The sequence below is a fragment of the Dermacentor andersoni genome, chromosome 9 (assembly GCF_023375885.2).
Source record: "Dermacentor andersoni chromosome 9, qqDerAnde1_hic_scaffold, whole genome shotgun sequence".
In the NCBI taxonomy this organism is placed as follows: Eukaryota; Metazoa; Arthropoda; class Arachnida; order Ixodida; family Ixodidae; genus Dermacentor; species Dermacentor andersoni.
In genome coordinates, this window is record NC_092822.1 from 48,173,953 (window position 1) to 48,196,418 (window position 22,466).

At 47.8% G+C, this 22,466-nt stretch overlaps 1 long non-coding RNA gene and 1 pseudogene across 2 annotated transcripts; one reads left to right on the plus strand and one right to left on the minus strand.

Moving 5' to 3' along the window:
- The first annotated feature begins 227 nt into the window (after positions 1 to 227).
- Positions 228 to 1,246, plus strand: LOC126528527 (serine/threonine-protein kinase pim-3-like; annotated as a pseudogene).
- A 7,917-nt stretch (positions 1,247 to 9,163) lies between these two features.
- Positions 9,164 to 20,800, minus strand: LOC129384025 (uncharacterized). 2 transcript variants are annotated; one of them, XR_008611782.2, is made up of 4 exons: positions 20,319 to 20,800; positions 12,169 to 12,336; positions 10,649 to 10,713; positions 9,164 to 9,359 (listed from the first exon to the last, which is right to left on the minus strand). It is a non-coding gene; the product is annotated as an uncharacterized lncRNA (long non-coding RNA). The 2 variants fall into 2 exon arrangements; XR_011890143.1 differs by lacking the exon at positions 12,169 to 12,336.
- Positions 20,801 to 22,466: the final 1,666 nt, after the last annotated feature.

A 22,466-nucleotide genomic window follows, 5' to 3' on the forward strand; every position in this document is an offset into this window, starting at 1 on the left:
AAATTCAACTGTAGTCATGTTCTCATCTGGACCAGGACTCTCAGAGGCGGACCGCGCTGCTCAAACGGAGCCATATTTCGAACTGCTGCGAATGCTGCGGCAGGCAGGGGGTCTCGGGCAGCCATCGTCACGGTAGCAGTGCAGTGGGCATAGGCGGCACGCGATGCTGTCACGACGTAATCGCGGCGCCTACGTTAGGCCCAGCGCTGCGGCCTGCTCGCCTCGACATGTTCAAGGGCCGAGGTCTCAGCGGATCTGGGAGATCTTGGTCTCAAAAGATTTTACCAATTGAGATCCGTCGACTGGTGGTGGTAAGCACGTTGTAGAAACAAAAGATCAGCTGTGAGGTGTTCCAAGAGCCGGAGCCCATTCGGAGTTCGTCCTTCAGACGCGGTCTTCTTCTTTTTCCTCCAGAGAGATGGAAAACTGAACCTAGTATGGTAATGCCTTAAGACGTATGGAAACGTAGTATTGAAAAGCCCTAAGACGAGCGTGTGTATTCTCTTAGGAACACATCAATGCTCAGAGGGGGCCATTGGAAATCGTGCTCCTGCGGCGTGTGGGCCACGTTCCGGGCGTGATCCGGCTGCTGGACTGGTACGAGCGCCCCGACTCGTTTATTCTCATCACGGAGCGGCCGGAAGTGGTTAAGCACCTTTTCGACTACATCACCGAAAAAGGCGTGCTCGAGGGGACGCTTTCGCAGCTCTTCTTGAAGCAGATAGTCTAGTGTGTGATGGCGTGCCACAACAAGGTGGGCGTCATCCACCGCGACATCAAGGACGAGAAAATTCTGGTCAATCTCAAGACCCTCTCGGTCAACCTCATCGACTTCGGTTCCGGAGCCTTCCTTCGAGATGGATTCTACACGGGCTTCGACGGCACTCGGGTGTACAGCCCGCCCGAGTGGATCCAGCACAGCCGGTACAACGGCCGCGCCGCCACCCTGTGGTCACTCGGCTTCCTGCTGTACAACAAGGTGTGCGGCAACATCCCCTTCGAGGAGAACGAGCAGGTCCTTCGTGACGAGCTCCACTTCCGGAGGATGTTGTCGCCCATGTGCGAGGACCTGATCAGCCACTGCTTGGCGCTGGTGCCGGTAGAGCGGCCCACCTTCAAGGAGATCCTCGAGCACGAGTGGATGGTTGCCAACGAGCTCAACAGCACCGTCTCCGAGGTGCGCTGTGCGTGCGGCGAGCAGTCCTCGCTGGACCAGGACTCCACCGGAAGTCAAGACAGCATTTGAATTTGATGATCACGCCCCCTTTAGAGAGCACCAATGCCTCATTTTTAGAGAGCCGCGGTTCCTCATCACGTACGTTGCGTTAGGAACTGTGGACGAGTGTAGGCCCCTGCTCGCGAGATGTGAGAGACGGGAGAGAAGCCTTAATGCTCCGCTAAACGAGTCTTCCCGCTGATTTGAGACGAGGAGACAGCTTTTTTTGAATAAGTCCAAACGCGCAGTTTGCGTAGCAAGAATCTCTGCTCTGCCAAGTCTACGACTGCCTAGCGTGTAAAGGACTGGGGATCCTATATCTGTGTGAGTTTTTTCTTTGCGACAGACTCGAGTGCAAAGTCGTCTGAAGAGGTGCCCATATGTGCGTCTAGGGGCGAAGAAGTTAAGGGACTGCCTCCTTACTGCGTAGGTGTGATATGACAAACAAAGAAGCATGGGCAAAATCCCCCTTTCCCCGTTTACGTTTATGGCACCATGAGCCAAACCATAAACCTAGGCTTTTTGCGGAGGTAATTCGTGCGCCTGATATGCTGCCTAATTCCTCTATTGTTGATACTACCTTTTCAACACTGGACTTATCCGTGCAGAAGAATGCTAAATCATCCGCATAAGCTAAGACTTTTACTTCATTACCCAGTATATTGAAGCCATGGATGTAACTCGACTGAATTACGCTTAAGCATAGCGGTTCCAGATAAAGGGCGAATAGTAATGGGGACATCGGGCATCCTTGTTTTACCGAAGAACAAATGGAAACGGGTTTAGAGAGTTGGCCATTATTAACTAACCGAGTAGTACAACACGTATAGCAAAGCTTAACGCCTTTAAGCACAACGGAGCCAACATTGGCATGGTCGAGAAGAGAAAATAAATAGGAATGACTGACACGTTCAAAAGCTTTAGCAAGGTCTACCTGGAGCATTGCAAGCTGCTCTGTGGAACCGTAGCAGTATTGAAGAAATGTACGGACGATATGTATGTTGGTTTGAATGGATCGGCCTATATATAATTACACACGTCGGATGGGAACCAATGAGAATTGACATCGCAAATTGCAATCTATTCGATAAAATTTTTGCAAAAATTTTATAACCCACGATTGACAATGTGATTGGTCGGTAGCTTTCAACAGAACGCAGTTTCTCCTTCTCTGAAATTTTGGAAATTAAAACTGTGTGGGTTTTGCAAAAAGATTGCGGAAGGGCGTCTACCTCTAAACTTGTAATAAAAATGTTCAATAATATGGGACTCATAATTGATTTGAAAGCTTTGTAAAATTCACAGGAAAGTCCATCAGGGCCGGGTGTTTTCGACAGAGGCAGCTGGTCAACAGCTAGCTCAATTTCTTTTACCGTAAGGGTATCACTAACGAATGCAGTCATCATCCTGCAAAGGTTTTACAAGAGACACAAAACTCTCTAAGACTTTTGCATCGTGATCATCGGGCCGGGCACTAAACACACTGCAGTAAGTTTCGAACTTAGAAATGTCATTCGTATTTGTTAGAAGACTACCTTCGGAGTATATTTCCGGAATTACTTTGGAAACAGCGTGACGTCGCTCGTCAAGCAAAGCTTGACGTGTTGGTTGCTCAGACTGCAGAGCACGCCTATTTCGAGATCGAACTTGCACACCTCTGTAACGCAGTGCATCATACTTTTGTAACTCACATTTAAGATTTTATATGTCAACAATAAGTGCCTGGCATTTCGCATTCCATCTGATAAAAGTTGTGTATGCTCTTCAGAAGTATTGTTTCTTCATTCTTTCTATAGAATGCTTTCAGCGATCGAATTTCTATAGCCACTGTACGAAGCTCTTGTTTAAAGAGTTCCCAAGCTGCAAATAACGGCAAGTCAGTAGAAAGAGAATTTTTCAGGGTCATGCGCACGCGATTAATAAATGCCTGATCATTTAGGAGCTCAGAGTTAAGCTTCCAGAGTGCCCACTGTGGTCGGAAATTGGTTAGATTTCTCACCAATCCTTGCGATAACCATGCAATGATCAGAGAACGAAACTGGGATAGTAATACAGGACAGTCCCCGGGAGAGGAGTGATGAAGAAACATAAATCCGATCAAGGCGGGTGTAAGAGCGACCTTGAATTCGTGTATAAGAGGGAGCTCCCTGTCCCGACACTCCTATATCAATAAGCCCTGCATTTTCTATTAGGTTAGATAAAACTTCACCACTCCTGTCCCGCTGAGTGTTAATGCCGCTTCGATCGCACGGATCACATACACAATTGAAATCTCCCATTAACACAATGCAACGATCACAGTCCATTAGACTACGCACAGTATCAAATAAGAGAATTCGTTTTGCAGCGTCATTAAAGAGGCATGCACCAGAGCTTACAAGAAAATTTTCGACAAGTCGCCCTCAAGTGTCGCACCCGGCGTCTCCCCAGAGACTGTTGTGGGCATTCAAATCACTTCCGATCATGTAGGGTTCAGGAAGCTGATCTACTAGGCAATAGAAATCCGTTTTTTTAGCTGTTGATTAGGTGGAATGTACAACGAGCAGATTGTAAATAACTTGTTCAAAATGATTGCTTGTGCGGCGACTGCCTCAAGATGCGTCCGAAGTTCAAATAAGCGACATGCTCATTCTTATCAACTACGATGGCTACACCACCGGGTGAAGCATTAGCATCGTCACGATCTTTCCGAAAAAGAGTGTATTGTCGGAGAAAGTTTGTCTGTGTGGGCTTCAAGTCCGTCTCTTGAACACACAGCACTTTCGGATTGTAGCTATGGAGGAGTTCTTCATAACCTTGACGATATCAGAGAAGTCCCCTAACGTTCCATTGCAGTATCTGTGTTTGCATTTTGAGAGAAGTTTCTACAACACATAGCAATAACACAAGGTTTAGGTCACGCGGCCTTTTACCCCCGCAGGCGCGTCTGCGTCAGCAGGCGTTTGGTGTGTTGCGACGCCACGTACCCGAGCGCACGAGGGTTGGACCCTCCCGCGTCTAACTGTGCGCAGCTTAGCCGTGTCCAGGGAAAGGGGGATCCTGGAGGTTGAGCCAATGCCGGTTGTTCGGACCTTTAAGGCCCCCCGGCGGAGGCAACACACCTCTTTGGCCTCTGCTTCACGTAGACGGCACCCCCTGACTGACCCTCCCGAGGGACATCGGTAGTTGCCTTTTCCTGTCTCTCTCTCCCTACAACCTTCGTCTTTCCCTTACTTTCCACCTTTCCTGTCTTCTTCTGGCTTCCTTTTGCTTCCAATTTTTCCGGGCAGCAAGGGTTAACCTTGTGTGAATAGCCTACCTAGGTTATATCATATTTGGTTATAGTGGTAATGTACAGTTGGCGTTTGCAGGCCATGTTTCACAGGCCCTGCAGCGTTCCCTTGTAGCACTCCACGGTGGGTGGCTGGCGTTACTGCCGAAATTACAATCCCTTATGGCTACTTCCTTTCCCCACTATCTGGTCGCTTCTTGAAGAGGGGCCCACCGATGATATCTTAGAATTTTTTGCCCGTCAAAAAGAAACTTTCTCTCGTTTCCATGTCGTCCACTCCGAACAACCGCATAAACCCGTGCGAACAATCTCCCCATTCCTCGTGTCGAAGCCTCTCACCCAAGTTTTTGGTACAGGTTACAAAGCATCCAGAATGGCAAGTGGTGATCTTCTCTTCGAGCTCCGCAACCAGAAGCAATATGAAAAGCTACCCAATCTTGTATCATTTGGTGACGCCAAAGTAACAAACTCCGCATCGTACTATGGATACCACCCGTGGTGTAGTCTCCGATGATCTCTTGGAGCTGTTTGAAGCAGAACACCTGGAGGGCTTCAGTGAGCAGAACGTCATCAACGTTAAACGAATTAAAATGAGGCGTGACAATAAGGAAATACAGACCAAACACCTGATACTTACTTTTGGCACAATTGTTCTGCCAGAGTCCATCGAGGCCGGGTATATCAAGCTCCGTGTTCGGCCATACATCCCTAATCCCCTGCGATGCTTCAAATGTCAGTGTTTCGGTCACAGTTCACAGAGCTGCCGAGGCCGCCAAACCTGCGCGAAATGCAGTGCTCATGAGCACACTTCTGAATCTTGTGTCCCCGCAGGGGCGTCTGCGTCAGCAGGCGTTTGGTGTGTTGCGACACCACGTACCCGAGCACACGAGGGTTGGACCCTCCCGCGTGTAGCCGTGCGCGGCTTAGCCGTGTCTGGGGAAAGGGGTACCCTGGAGGTTGAGCCGATGCTGGGTGTTTGGACCTTTAAGGCCCCCCGGCGGAGGCAACACACCTCTTCGGCCTCTGCTTCACACAGACGGCACCCCCGGACTGACCCACCCGGAGGAAATCGGTAGTCGCCTCTTCCTGTCCCTCTCTTTTCAAACCTTCGTCTGTATCTCTCACTTTATATCTTTCCTGTCTTCTTCTCTTCCATTTACTTGCTTTCTCCACGGCGGCAAGGGTTAACCTTGTGTGGATATCCTACCTTGAGTACACCATATAAGGTTATAGTGATGGCGTACGGCTGGCGTCGTACATACTTGTACACAAGCTCTGCCGCGTCCCCTTGTTGGGCTCCGTGGTGGGCGGTCGGCGCTGTTGCCGAATTTTTATATATTTCTATGGAAACTTCTTTCCCTAAACTTCCTGATCGCCCTCTGAAACGAGGGCGCACCGAAGATGTATTTAAGTTTTTCGGACACCAAATCCAGAATTTTCCCCGGTTCCACGTTATTCACTCTGAAAAGCCAAACAAAGCAGTGCGAAACATTTCACCATTCCTTCTCAAAATCCTTGACTGATGTTTTTGGACCAGGTTACAAGGTGTCCAGGATGGCAAGCGGGGATCTCCTCTTGGAGCTCCGTGACCACAAGCAATATGAGAAACTACAGACACTAGTGTCATTCGGGGAGACCCACAACAGTAACGCCACACCGTACAATGAGCACCACCCGCGGTGTTGTGTCCGATGATGATCTGCTTGAGCAGACTGAAGCGGAACTCCTGGAGGGCTTCAGTGAGCAAAATGTTATCAATGCTAGAAGAATAAAGATGAGGCGAGATGGTAAAGAGATTCAGACGAAGCACTTAATAATTACCTTTGGTTCAAGTGTCCTGCCCGAGTCAATCGAGGCCGGGTACATCAAGCTCCGTGTTAGGCCGTACGTGCCCAACCCACTCCGTTGTTTCAAATGCCAGCGCTTTGGCCGCAGCTCGCAGAGCTGCCGAGGCCGCCAAACTTGCGCTAAATGTAGTGCTCACGAACACACATCTGAAGCTTGTGAGAATGCTCTCCACTGTGTAAACTGTGATGGGGAGGACGCCGCGTACTCGCGGTCGTGCCCATCCTGGAAAAAAGAAAAGGAAATTGTAACAGTTAAAGTAAAGGAAAATATAAGTTTCAAGGAGGCACGTAGGCGGGCATCGTACCTGCCCAAGAAAGCCTTTGCCGATGTGGCGCGTCAGGGGGCAGCGTCACAACGGCCTCCGGCGGCTGTCCGACCCACAAGCAGTGAGTCGGCAGCTACGCTATCTGCCCCCGCGGCGATGGCAGCTAGCGCTGCTCCGCCAACCCAGCAGACGGGTGGCCATCGACCTCGAAGGTGGGCGCAGCCGAGGCTGCCCCAACCTCCGAGGCCCCTTCCAGCGCTGGCAACGGCCAGCGCAGCCAAATCCCTCAGGGAGCCCCATCGACCTCCGGGCTGGTGGGCGCAGGGGTCTTGCCTTCCAGGGCACGACTCTCTCGGAAAACCTCTCGCTCGCAAGAGCGCTTGTCCGGCGTCTCACACGAGGCAATGGACACTACACCTGTCCTCAAGGCGCACCAAACGCCTAAGGAGCGTCGACACTCGCTCGAACGCTTTAGAAAGAGCAAAGCCCCTATTACAGGGCCTCGAAAGGGCTCTGTAATCTAAGGTATCCCTTCCGTTTGCGTAAACACAGCACCAATTTACTTGTAATATGGATACACAAATCATTTAATGGAACATCAGAGGTCTCCTTAGAAACCTTGACGATTTGCAAGAACTCATCCACAAACATAATCCAAAAGTGCTGTGTTTACAGGAAACACACTTAAAATCCAAACACACAAACTTTCTCCGAACGTATGTTACGCTTCGCAAAGATCGCGATGATGCCGTCGCATCATCGGGTGGTGTTGCGATTGTCGCTCATAAAGGTATAGCCTGTCAACCCTTACAGCTACGAACGCCCCTTGAAGCAGTGGCGGTGCGAGTTGTTCTGCTAAACAAACTCATCACTATTTGCTCGCTCTACATACCCCCACATTACAAATTAACTAAACATGAATTTCAGTCCTTCATAGATGAATTGCCAGAACGTTATATTGTTCTTAGCGATTTCAATGCACACAATTACCTGTGGGGCGACCCTCGTATAGATGCGCGAGGACGACTTGTTGAACAATTCCTTTTCTCGTCTGGTGCGTTCATTCTGAATAAGAACCCACATACTACTGTCTTGCCAACAAAACCTTTTCTTCAATAGATCTTAGCCTAGTCTCCCCGTCACTACTGCCTGAACTCGAATGGGAAGTTACAATCCTTACGGAAGCGACCACTTCCCCATACTGCTACGAACACCTAAAGAGAACGAATATACACCACAGGCTCCTAAGTGAAAGATTGATGCAGCTGACAGGGAGAAATTCCGAACTCTCAGTAGTATTTCATGGGATGACATATCCTCGTTAGGAATTGATGCTGCTGTGGAATATTTTACAGCCTTCATAATAGATGGCGCAACTAAATGTATATCACAAGTAAATGGGCTTGGCATGCAAACGGCGTGTCCAGTGGTTGAACGACGATTGTAGGATCGCTCGTAAGAAACAAAACAAAACGTGGGGGTTGCTACACGCCTCCCCCACTGCGGAGAATCTTATCAATTTTAAGAAAGCAAAATCCCAAGGCAGGCGAACCCGCCGACAGGCCAGAAGAGAGTTGGCAGAACTTTTTATCAGGTATCAACTCGTATACAGATGAGGCCAAAGTCTGGAACAGGGTCAATAGAATAAGGGGGCGGCAAACATATTCACTCCCTTTGGTAAACACAGAAGGCGATACCCTGCAAGCTCAGGCAGACTCACTTGGGGAGCACTTTGAGCGCGTGTCGAGCTCAGTCAACTATTCCCAATCCTTTTTTAAACTTACAGAAATAGAAGAACCTAAGCCAATCTTACGAAAATCCAGACAGAATGAACCGTATAACCAGCCTTTCAGTATTGCCCAGTTGAGAGCTGCATTGAACACATGCAAAAGCACTGCACCGGGACCTGACCGAGTCATTTATGACATGATCAGAAACTTACACACCGACGCACAACTTGCACTTCTCACACTTTTCAACACTATTTGGGCAGCGGGATACCTCCCATCTACATAAAAAGAGGCGATTGTGGTTCCTGTCCTGAAGCAGGGAAAAGACCCCACCTTGGCAGCAAGTTATCGTCCGATAGCTCTTACCAATTGTCTGTGTAAGCTCTTTGAAAGAAATGATTAATCGCAGACTCGTACATTTCCTTGAACTCAACAATATACTCGATCCCTATCAGTGTGGCTTCAGACAAGGGCGGTCAACAACCGATCACCTTGTGCGCATTGAAGGATATATTCGCGATGCCTTTGTACACAAACGGTATTTCCTCTCGATATTCCTTGATGTGGAGAAGGCATATGATACAACATGGCGCTACGGGATCTTGCGAGACGTGTCGGGAATGGGCATCTGTGGAAATATGTTGAAAATAATTGAAAGCTATTTGTCCAATCGTACCTTCCGTGTAAAAGTCGGCAATGCACTGTCACGTCCCTTTACGCAGGAAACTGGTGTACCCCAGGGAGGCGTGCTCAGCTGCACACTCTTTATCATTAAGATGAACACACTACGTGCTTTACTACCACCTACCATTTTTTATTCTGTATACGTATACGATATACAAATAGGCTTCAAATCCTGCAGCCTCACAGTATGCGAAAGCCAGGTACAGCAGGGCTTAAACAAGGTGTCCAAATGGGCAGACCAGAATGGATTTAATGTCAACCCCCACAAAAGTTCTTGTGTTCTCTTCACAAGAAAGAGAGGCCTGGTCCCAGATCCTTGCGTAGAACTGGGCGGACAACAAATTCCTGTAAACAAAGATCACAAATTTCTTGGTGTTATACTTGACTCCAGGCTTACTTTCATTCCTCACATAAAACATCTTAAAGAAAAATGTCTTAGAACAATGAACTTACTTAAAATCCTAACCCACACAACGTGGGGTAGCGACAGACAGTGTTTATTGAATATTTACATGAGCTTAGTTCGATCACGGTTAGATTATGGTGCTGTAGTATACCACTCTGCCGCACCGAGCGCGCTTAAGACGTTAGACCCCGTTCACCATCTGGGTATCCGTCTGGCCACTGGCGCATTTAGGACAAGCCCTGTTGAGTCTATATGTAGAGTCGGATGAGTGGCCACTCCATCTTCAGAGAACCAACATCAGCTTAACGTATTTTCTCAAGGTTCGCTCTAATAAGGAACATCCGTGTTGCACAACCGTTAACGACTTGACGTGTGAAACACTTTTTCATAATAGACCCTTTATGAGACTTCCTTTCTCACTGCGTGCAAGAGAACTTAGCAAGGAAATGGATGTTCCAGTTCTCGAACATTACTTAATGCCTCCAGCTAAGCTAGTACCGCCCTGGGGGTGGCAGGTGATAGACCGTGATGTATCCTTTGTGGAGGTCACAAAGCATGCTCCTGACCTCGAAATCGCTATGCATTTCCGTGAACTTCAATCGAAATACTGCTGTCCCGAATTCTACACAGATGCATCAAAATCACATTCTGGTGTATCTTATGCTGCTGTTGGTCCCTCTTTTTCTAAATCTGATGTATTGAACCTCTTAACGAGCATCTTCACTGCAGAAACCTATGCCGTACTGTCTGCAGTAAAATATATAAACTGAAACTCGACAGAGCAATAGTATTTACAGATTGGTTAAGCCTTGTAAAAGCGCTGAACTCTAAAACATACAAATCCTGTTTTCATTGAACTCTACTCGCCCTTATGCAATATTTATCTATCACATAGACACGTAGTAATATGCTGGGTGCCTGGCCATAGGGGCATCGAGGGTAATGTGTTAGCTGACAAAATGGCCACATCACTCACATCACTAATCACTTTTCCTACGGCTGCTGTCCCTGTCACAGATCTAAAGCCTTTCTTAAGAAAGAAACTGCGACAACACTGGCAACGCATGTGGAACGCAGAAACAAATAAACTGCACGTTATAAAGCCACAGTTACGTTTTTGGCCTTCTTCAACAAAATCTCGGCGAACAGATGTCTTATTCTGTCGCCTCAGAATAGGGCACACATTTGGTACCCACAATTTTCTGCTTACTGGAAATGAACCACCAACCTGTGGTCGATGTGGTGAGAGGCTGACCGTCCTTCACGTCCTATTGGAGTGTCGGGAAGCCGAATCTGAAACATTTTCCACTTGCATACCGTTTTTACATCCCTCTACACCCGTCTATGTTTCTTGGTAAGGAACCGCTTTTTAACACCAAGGCAGTCCTCGACTTCTTAAAGGATGTGGTTCTACACGTTATAAGCCCATTAAATTCGTAGAGCATCCTCGCTCCAGAGGATGCCGCTGCGATAGTTGTTTTGAATAGCACATGCCTCCAGGCCCTTGCGTTTCAAGGGCTCTAAGGAGGCAGCAGTGCTCTACCATATATTATATAACCTGATATATTTTTACACATCATATCATTCTTTTTAAATGCGTCCTAATGTTCATAGTACACTTCATAAGTCATCGCCATAATCTTATTATACAGATTTTCCGCACTTTAGCGCGACCATTTTTAAGGCCCCTCTACAGCCACGTCACACCAACTCCATAGAACTCATTACACTGCGAACTCATTACCACGGACATGGCGCTCTTTGGCCATACTGGCCCTTGCGCCATAAAACATCAGATATCATCATCATCATGAATCTTGTGTGAACTCTCTCCACTATGTAAACCGTGATGGGGAGCATGCTGCATACTCGCGGTCGTGCCCATCGTGGAAGAAAGAAAAGGAAATAGCTACAATTAAAGTAAAACATACGTTTCAAAGAGGCACGCAGGCGGGTATCCTTCCTGCCAAAGAACACCTTTGCCGATGTGGCGCGTCAGGGGGCAGCGCCAGAACGGTCTCCGGCGGCTGTCCGACCCACACCCAGTAAGGCGGCAGTGACGCCATCACCCCCCCCCCCCCCCCCCCCCGGCGGCTGCAGCTAGCGCTCCTACCCAAACCCAGCAGACGGGGCCATCGACCCCGAAGGTGGGCGCAGCCGAGGCTGCCTCAACCTCCCAGGCCCCTTCCAGCGCTGGCAACAGCCGGCGCAGACAAATCTCTCAGGGAGCCCCATCGACCTCTGGGCTGGGGGCGCAAGGGTCTTGCCTTCCGAGGCAGGACTCACTCGGAAAACTTCTCTCTCGCAAGAGCACGTGTCCGGCGCCTCACAAGAGGCAATGGACACTGCACCTATTCTCAAGGCGCGCCAAGCGCCTAAGGAGCGGCGAGGCTTAATCGGATTAGGATTATTAACAGGGTTAATAGGATTAGAGGGCGACAAACATATTCCCTTCCTTTGGTAACCACACCAGGCGATACCCTGCAAGACCAGGCAGATTCACTTGGGGAGCATATTGAGAGCGTGTCAAGTTCAACGAATTCACAATCTTTTCTCAAATTTAAACAAACAGAAGAATGTAAGCCAATAACAAGAAAATCGAGACAGAATGAACCCTATAACCGACCTTTCAGTATTGCCGAGTTGAGAACTGCATTGAACACATGCAAAAGCACTGCACCGGGGCCTGACAGTCATGTATGACATGATTAGAAACTTACATACTGACACATAAGTTACCCTACTCACTTTTCAACAATATCTGGGCGTCGGGATACCTCCTATCCACATGGAAAGAAGCGATTGTGGTTCCTGTTCTTAAGCAGGGTAAAGACCCTTGCTTGGCGGCAAGTTACCGTCCGATAGCTCTTACAAAGGGAACATCGCCTGTTCCCTTTGTTCCGTTTGGATGGGGACCTGATTGAGGTAAACAGGCGGCAACTGCATTTTTATAATCCGACGTATCTAGAGCACGCTGCCAGAAACAGGTAATGAATTACATTTATTTGGTTAGCACAATGGTGTGGAATTTCTTTTTCTTTTTATTGCGTTTGAAACGGCAGTGACTTGACGCGTGCACCGGCAAAAATGACACCACGTGAAATGTGGCTTTAACACTTGCCCACGCTTACGCTCGTTGAGATGTGGCGTGCAGCAGGCTGCTCGCGGCTGCCGGACTCGCGCGCTCACCCACACGCGAGAACGCACTTTAGGGATGGCAGCGGTCGAAGGGCCACGAGTCAAGCAGTTATATAGACCTCCTCATATTATCAGCCTCCAGCTTAATTAAACAACCGAGTTGCCCGTTTTGCTGCAATATATGCAGATACATGAGCTCTTTGCGCGTTTTGTTTCCATTTTAGCGTTATCGTTTAACGTGGAAGTGTACCGAAATAAACAATACTGGTTTCACCTACATGTGCGAGTGCACGCCAGTTATGTGCGGCGTCCAGCTTTTCTTTTTTTTTTTGCGTCGACAGAATTGTAACTGCACTGTTTTCCAAAGGTACATGCGCCGTTCCTGCCTCATCCTAAATTCCAATGACATCGTGGCAGGCAATGAGTGCATTTGTCGAAATAAAGCATAAACGCGGATTCACAATTTGCAGGCGAGCACCAGCAAGCGCAGTTTTTGCCACCGTAAATAACAAGTGGGGCTGCATGAATACTGCACTTGTTCGTAATGTGTGGTGCTTTTCTTCACCCTACTTCAGAGCTCTCAGGTACAGGGCCTACACTGTTTGGTGGGTGTGGAGTCGGCTTGGGAAAGGAAATCGGCAACCACTGCCTGATTGCGTGCTACGAAAAACCAAGAGCACGTTTACGTGAGGCAATCATGACATGTTTTCGTAGAGATAGGTGAGCACTCATTTTGCAATAGAGTACACGCATGTCTACTTGAGCAACAAATAAACAGACGAAGTAGTGCATTTCTATCCAATCCGGTCGATATAGCACGCTTCACCATAACGTAACAGAATGTCTTTATTTTGGCTTTGGAACGCTTCATTTTTCTAGCTACAGTGGAAGCATTGCCTGTGAAAGCATTGCAAGACACGATCATGTTAATTCCCAAGATGCAGTCATGCAAACAAATGTTAATGAGAATGAGACGCTTTTAAGAGTAGGAAAGCGTCACAATGCTAAGACCATCTTAATGGCCAAGTTGGTGCGTTACTACTGACGAAAAGTTCTGCATACAGATATGAACAACATACAAGACGACACAGAAATGGGGGGGGGGGGGGACCGTAGCACTGTTCTTGCATGAAGACTAGTGTGTCCACCCCTTGGTTTCAGTCCCATATTGGTTCCCATCTTTATAGGCCAATTGTCTACTCTCAAAGCATTAGCAGTTTGTCTTCACAAAGCATCCATTGCCACCAGCTTTCTTTACCATATGGCTCCGTAGCAAACTATACTCAAGCACTGTATTGAAGTAGTCATGTGCACCTGGCATATTTTCAATAATGTGCGCAAGAAGCAAATGGCCACATCACCGTTCCTTGCTTTTTAGAGCTGAGAACACCGAGTAACCCTGTATCACAAAAAAGAAACACAGAAGCAATTATGAAATGAGGCTGAAATACACTCCGACCTAGACATTATCTTTTTTTTTTTGCATGTTCATTATCTCACTGATGCTGTAGCACGTTGTTGAACATTGTCAAATACTTCCATACAGCGCAAATCAGCTGTTTTTCCAAGTAACGCTGCGAGTACTGCGCTATCCTAGATTTTTTTCGCACGGTTCACAAACTTGGGGAACTCGCTAAAGCTGTTGTCGTAGCGCGCCACCACGTTGGATGGGATAAGGAGCCCTTAAGGCACCTCAGATGCTACCTCAAAGAGGCTCCCGCTTCGCGAACTTAAGTTGGGCTTAAGGGTGCCGCTGAGGGCAAGGTCCGTTCTTGAAACGCGGTAAGGAGCTGAAAAGGTAAGGAACACTAAAGATAACGGTGAGGTTGGTTTGTGAATACTACGATTAGATTGGTGAAAGGGAAGAATTGTCACCCACCCGGTAATGACAAATGTTCCCTTTCATGATACTTCCTCGTCCTTGCGGGATCCGTGACAATTGATTCACAATCGCTATTCTTAGGGCGCTTAGTGAACCTTCCGGGTGCTCTGTATGCAGATCCATGTTTGTAATTATTTATGTTCCCATACAACCGTTTTCTTTCCTACCTTAGTCACTGGACAGTTAGTGGTCGAATGGGTATCGCATTGTGCTTGTGTGATGAGAGAACATGATTGAAAAAGAAACGCCGAACCAATTTATGTCACTGGGTATGTGGCAATGTGTTCCCACGTGCCGTTCCTCAAGGAACCTATTTCACGTAGACACACCGTAGACGCGAAACTGGGTAGGAATCGTTGATCGAAGAAACTTCTTGACGTCGACTTTGAGCACCTGGCATGTGGCACTCGGTCTGTGCTGGCCTCCGACAAACGTCTTTGATGCCAACTCGGGTCACCGGGTTATTGCCGCCTTTTAATGCACGTCTTCGACGCCAGCTTGCGTAACTGTACTCCTTCTCACAAATGCCTTGCAGCACTGCCGAAGGTGCGAGGTGTACACAGGCAATATCCTCCTCACCCAGCGGAATGTAGTTCAGGGCGTAACTGGCTGAAGCGCACTAAGGAGTTTTATTTTTGCTCTCTAGATGACAGGGTACAGCGGTACGTGCATGTTAGGACCTGTGCGTATGCACGTCGTATACCGAGAATTATTGTGGCAGTTACCGCCAGTAAACGTAATAGCCACCGCAACCGTGACAATTATAGCAACATGGCAGCGCCCATACAGCGCCGACCGCTCACTCCGATACGAATTCGCGCTTGTTCCCGCCGCAGTGCACGCCTCATACATAGTTTCGTCGGCAGCGATACGCTGTGTGGCGACATTGATTAAATGCTGAACGCATTACCGTCGCCAGTCATAGTGAGATGGGTTGCACCGCGATTTATTGGCCACGTGTTTGCATTAAAGCTTCATTAACAGCGCTTGTGATTCTCTTCTTTTTAGTCTTTGTCTAGTTGTTGCGCTGGCAAGTGGTAAACATACTTATACTAACCAAGCTCCTGCTACTTGTACAACAATTTGGATAACATTTAATTAATACAGTAATCAGTATCTATTTAGTAAATGGTTCTTTAAATTATCCACAGCTGAAACTTTACTCCGGTACATAAAAAAAAGCAACTATGTCTTTTTCGTTAAATTTCCCACAATGAAATCAGCATTTTGAGACATTCCAATTGGCGTAGCATAAAAATAAATTTTGAATCAGTGTTAGATATCAATCAAATTGTATTATAAGAGATGCAGTGACTAAAGTTAGCAAATTTAGAGAGCTTTTACAGTAGCACGATGGCCCCGGCGCGACACAAAGCTTTAAAATCTGTGTCGTCGCAATGAACGTCTGGCGATGGTTGTTCGGCAAACAAACCAAATGCTATACTTTGGCCTTCGTTCTCTGTTCTTGTAATACCTCTTACCGCAAAAACAAAATAAAGATATGAAATTACACTCTATCAAGTAAAGTGTGCCCTCAAAACATTTTTAAAGGAACAATAAAGAAACATTATTGCATACAAATACTATAGCGTTTCTCTTTAGTGTCTGCTTTAGCAGTGAAAACAATATAGTGAAACATCCTCGAAGTTAAAGATCACTGCTAACACGTTTGCACTCTTCATTACATTTCTTGTCTATATCGTTATAAATTGTTTGCACTTTAGAATAAACATCTGTTCGCCCTTCCTTTAATGTCTAAACGAAAATTAACAGCCTGCATAAATCGTGAAAAGCTATCAAATAAAAAGGCAGTGGACTGCGATTACAGAACGGCGAATATCGCGTAGTGGGCGCTATTCAAGGAAAGACGGTTTTATGTTCCCCGAGTCGGCCGATTGTGCGAGTAATTATTCCCACTTGTTGCGCCTACGCGATTCCTATTCTCGTAGCGCCTGCGTTTTGTCGACGTAGATAAAATGGAGTGACCAGCAACCGAAGGGTTGTCTCCTTCAAGAATCCTGGAAGTGTATAAGGTGGTGCAAGCTGTCAGCACCTGTGAGCCTGCGTAACAGAAGACACCACCAATAGGGGACACAACGAGGACAGAGCGCTAAAGTGACATAATAAGCAGGTTCTGTGCGGCGTAGGTTCTGCGCATCGCCTGTGCGAAAATTGCACCGATTGTCACAGGGAATTTGGAGAGCGTCATTGGACACTGCTGAAGGTGGATCACATGAAACGCGCCGGGTTCTTTTCTCTCCTGCTGGGCGTCGTAGTTGGAACTACGGACGACGATATCTGCGTGCCCAAACCGGAGTCATACGACATAGAAGACCGCAGCATCTGCCCCTTCACGACACAAATGGACCTCAACTTCCGCCGAATACCGCCTGCGATCCCTGTGGTGAAGTGCAACTGTCCGGGCACGCTTTGCGCGCTGCGTGGTGACTTTCGCTGCATCGAGGTTAGAAAACCGCGTAGAGTGACATACCGCGAAGAAAATGGGCAGACTACCACCAAAAGCGTGGTGGTGAGCAGTTCCTGCCTTTGTGCCACTAGCCGACATAGAAGCGGCGAGCCGGATATTGATCAAACCGACTGAATTGCGTACTGACAGGAAATTCAGTGTTACGCTTTAGGTCACATTGGGCACTGTTACTAAGTTAGAATTTAGCAGCGTCATACCAGAGCCTGTACTGAGCGTTTCGCTGCCTGCACTTCAATAGAATGGAGCCACCTTCCCGGCTTCGTTGTTCCAATCGTAAAGAGCGCTAGGCCATTGCTGACGAAAGGCCTAGGCTTCGCATAACCTGGCATCGATTTTGCTAAGCATTCTTGCAGCTTCTTTTTCTTCACATCTTATCTACTCCCCCGTGTAATACCATCGACCTTGAGGGTACAGTAAAATGAAATAAGTTAACGAATGAATGAACCATTAGACTAACGTTACCCTAACAATCAAACCATGTTTCGTGGTCCTTGACAAGGAACATGCTGCTAATTCAAATGTATGAATAAATAGTTGCAATACTGTGACATGTAACTGCTCTGTAATGTAATACGTACATCTACTCTGATAAACTACGCAATGCAATGCGTTGTATCGGTGCAGATGAAGCATGATGACGATGATGAAGTGTGTGTGTGTGTGTGTGTGTGTGTGTGTGTGTGTGTGTGTGTGTGTGTGTGTGTGTGTGTGTGTGTGTGTGTGTGTGTGTGTGTGTGTGTGTGTGTGTGTGTGTGTGTGTGTGTGTGTGTGTGTGTGTGTCAGGTATTGCCAAAGAGCCACATGCAAGCGGGGCTCTTTGCCATGGCAATGGTTTGTGAATTAGATGGATAGGCGAATTGCGATACGTAGATGCTACTCGGCTGTAAAAGAGCCACAAAGCTCAGCCGCTGTAAAGAGCTTGAAATGTACAGGTATTAAAAAATTGACAATGAGTAATGGTGTATGCTATTATCAGAAAAGCTCGAATACTAAAGAATGATCTACTAAGCATGTGGGTAGTAGTATCACTAGTACATCACCAGCGAACCCTTGATTGCAGGGGCTGGGAGGTTTGTCCCACGTTTAGAAACACGTTATCGCAGCAACAACCTCTAATTGGAGGATGTGCTACGCATACCTTGGGCTGATAATATGCATATGTTCCAACATCGCGCAAAAAACGCTAAAACTGGCTTATTGTCTAATATGTGTGTGTGCGCAACGGAAATAGCTTTGCCCGGCACTCTGATAATGCACCTTGTATTAGGATTCTACGAAGCGAGGATATTGCCAGAATGTCGGCGCATACCTGAGGTAATGTACTGTGAGGGCTGTTGTGTACCGTTCTTATCATTATGTGACGTGAAGCTAACTGCGGCCGCTCTAGTCTATAGTTGTTTGCGCAACCGAGAGTGTGTACTTGTATTTTGTGTAGCCATATGCGCCCCCAGTTGCGAAGCCATCATGTTAATCCATGTCAATTTTACATGTGAAGCACTTCCGTGTTCCCTTGTTCTTTATCTACAAATTCTTACTTATCGGCCACTCCCAGTGCTGTGTCTGTTCTTTGGTTCATGGCTCCCGTAAATTACTACGATCGGGTATTGCCAAACGGAATCAGCAATAGTACGAACGCTAACAATTTTTCCAGGGTGCATTTTAATATATCTTGCGGTGACATTTGATTCTTTGTTATTCACCGAAACGTGATGTCAGCATGACGTAGACCTAGTCAAATTACTATCGTAAGCCACTTTTTTTCTAAATAGGCCTTCCCGCGGAGAATGAGTAGCTATTTGTTATGTCTTCTTTGAAGTGTACCATCGTTACAGAATGTTCAGTTATAACCGATGACTATGAAGCTCTCGTGCTCCAACACAACACTTACATCCTTTCTGTAATTTACAGGGCCCCTGGTGGAAACCACAACACTTTTTTCAAATTTTTTAATACCTTTCTTAATTACTGTTGAAAAAATAATTATACCCTATTGCTCAGCGGTGACGGTAATATTGATATAAACGAAGTCAGCGCTGATTTAGAACTTCTTACGGCCGTTGAATCCAATGAGCCCCGCAGGGGCCTCTGCGTCAGCAGGCGTTTGGTGTTGCGATACCACGTACCCGAGCACACGAGGGTTGGACCCTCCCGCGTGTAGCCGTGCGCGGCTTAGCCGTATCCGGGGAAAGGGGTATCCTGGGGGTTGAGCCGATGCCGGGTGTTCGGACCTTTAAGGCAACCTGGTGGAGGCAACACACCTCTTTGGCCTCTGCTTCACGTAGACGGCACCCCCGGACTGACCCACCCGGGGGAAATCGGTAGTTGCCTTTTCCTGTCTCTCTCTCTCCCCCTACTAATTTCGTCTTTCCCTTACTTTCCACCTTTCCCCCCGCAGGGGCGTCTGCGTCAGCAGGCGTTTGGTGTGTGGCGACACCACGTACCCGAGCACACGAGGGTTGGACCCTACCGCGTGTAGCCGTGCGCGGCTTAGCCGTGTCCGAGGAAAGGGGATCCTGGGGGTTGAGCTCATGCCGGGTGTTCGGACCTTTAAGGCCCCCCGGCGGAGGCAACACGCCTCTTTGGCCTCTGCTTCACCTAGACGGCACTCCCGGACTGACCCACCCGGGGGAAATCGGTAGTTGCCTTTTCCTGTCTCTCTCTTCCTCTAGTCTTCGTCTTTCTCTCACTTTTCATTTTTCCTGTCTTCTCATAGCTTCCGCTTACTTCCAATTTTTCCAGGCAGCAAGGGTTAACCTTGTGTGAATAGCCAGCCTAGGTTATATCATATTTGGTTATAGTGATAACGTACAGCTGGCGCTTACAGGACCTGTTTTTTACAGTCCCTGTAGCGTCCCCTTGTAGGGCTCCACAGTGGGTGGTTGGCGTTATTGCCGAAAATTACATTATTCTATGAATAGTTCCTTCCCTCCCCTCCCAGATCGCCCTCAGAAAAGAGGGCGCACCGAAGATGTATTTCAGTTTTTTGGACGACAAAGACCCAACTTCCCACAATTTCACGCCATTCATTCAGAAGTCAGATAAACAAGTACGCACAAACTCCCCATTTCTAGTTTCGAAGTCCTTAACTGAGGCTATTGGTCCAGGTTACAAGGCATCAAGGATGGCAAGTGAAGATCTCCTTTTGGAGCTCCGTGACCTGAAACAATACGAAAAGCTACCCAATCTAGTGTCTTTTGGTGACTTTCAAGTGACAATGACTCCGCACCGTACTATGAACACTACACGCGGCGTTGTCTCAGATGATGACCTGCTTCAGCTGACAGAGGCAGAGCTCCTAGAAGTCTTCAATGAGGAAAATGTTGTTAATGTGAAAAGAATAAAGATGAGGCGCGATGGTAAAGAAATTGCAACCAAACACCTAATTCTCACCTTCAATTCAAGTGTCCTGCCCGAATCAATCGAGGCCGGGTACATAAAGCTCCGTGTCAGGCCTTACGTGCTTAATCCACTCCGATGTTTCAAATGCCAGCGCTTCGGCCACAGCTCGCAGAGCTGCCGAGGCCGCCAAACTTGTGCTAAATGCAGTGCCAAAGAACACACCACTGAAACTTGTGAGAACGCTCTCCGCTGTGTAAACTGTGATGGGGAGCACGCCGCGTACTTGCGGTCGTGCCCATCCTGGAAGAAAGAAAAGGAAATTGTTACAAATAAAGACAAGGAAAATATCACCTTCAAAGAGGCACGCAGGCGGGTTTTATACCTGCCCAAGAAAAGCTTTGCCGATGTGACGCGTCAGGGGGCAGCGTCACAACGGCCTCCGGCGGCTGTCCGGCCCACAGTCAGTGAGTCGGCAGTTACGCCGTCTGCCCCCGCGGCGGTTGCAGCTAGCGCTGCTCAGTCAACCGAGGAGAAGGGACCATCGACCCCGAAGGTGGGCGCAGCCGAGGCTGCCTCAACTTCCCAGGTCCCTTCCAGCGCTGGCAACAGCCGGCGCAGCCAAATCCCTCTGGGAGCCCCATCGACCTCCGGGCTGGTGGGCGCAGGGGTCTTGCCCTCCAAGGCGGGACTCACCCTGAAAACTTCTCGCTCGCAAGAGCACGTGTCCGGAGCCTCACTAGAGGCAATGGACACAACACCTATCCTCAAGGCGCACCAAGCGCCTAAGGAGCGACGAGGCTCCCTCGAACGCTCCAGAAAGGGCAGAACTCCCGTTACAGGGCCTCGAAAGGGCTCTGTAACTTAATCTCTGTAATTTCCATAATCACTACTTCTGTTTCTGTACACACAGCACCTATTGACCTCCAATATGGATACACAAATAATTCAATGGCACATCAGAGGTCTTCTTAGAAACCTTGATGACGTGCAGGAACTCATCCACAAACACAATCCACAAGTGCTGTGTCTACAGGAAACACACTTAAAATCGAAACACACAAATTTCCTCCTACAGTATGTTACTTTTCGCAGAGATCGAGATGATGCTCTCGCATCATCGGGCGGTGTTGCCATTGTTATTCAGAAAGGCATAGCGTGTCAACGTTTGCAGCTACAAACGTCCCTTGAAGCAGTGGCGGTTCGTGCTGTTCTGCTCAACAAACTTATCACTGTCTGCTCGCTCTACATACCCCCACATTACAAATTAACGAAACATGAATTTCAGTCCTTCATAAATGAATTGCCAGAACCTTACGTTGTGCTTGGGGATTTCAATGCGCACAACTGCCTGTGGGGCGACTCTCGTATTGTCGTCTTGTTGAACAGTTCCTTCTCTCTTCTGGTGCGTGTCTGCTGAATAAGAAGGCACCCACATATTCTCTCGCAAACAGAACATTTTCTTCAATAGATCTTAGTATAGTTTCCGCGTCTATACTGCCCGAACTCAAATGGGAAGTTACGAGCAATCCTTACGGGAGCGATCACTTCCCCGTACTGCTAAGAACATCCAAAGAAAACTAATTTCCCCCACAAGCTCCTAGGGGGAAGATATACAGCCGACTGGGAGAATTTTCGAACTCTATCTAGCATCTCATGGGCTGATATGTCTTATTTAGAAATTGATGCGGCTGTGGAGTATCTTACAGCGTTCATAATAGGTGCAGCATCAAAATGCATATCTGAAGGAAGTGGCTTGGCATGCAGACGGCGTGTCCCGGGGTGGAACGACGAATGTAGGATCGCCCGTAAGAATCAGAACAAGGCGTGGAGGTTGCTGCGCGCTTCTCCTACTGCTGAGAATCTTGTCAACTTTAAAAAAATAATGTCCCAAGGCAGGCGAACCCGCCGACAGGCCAGAAGAAAAAGTTGGCACAAGTTTTTATCGAGTATTAACTCGTTTAGAGATGACGCGAAAGCCTGGAACAGGGTTAATAGGATTAGAGGGCGGCAAACATATTCACTCCCTCTGGTTAACACAGAGGGCGATACACTGCAAGAGCAGGCAGACTCACTTGGGGAGCATTTTGAGAGCGTATCTAGTTCAAATCATTATTCGCAATCCTTCCTGAAATATAAACAAATAGAAGAACGTAAGCCATTAACAAGAAAATGTCGAGAGAATGAGCCTTACAACCGTCC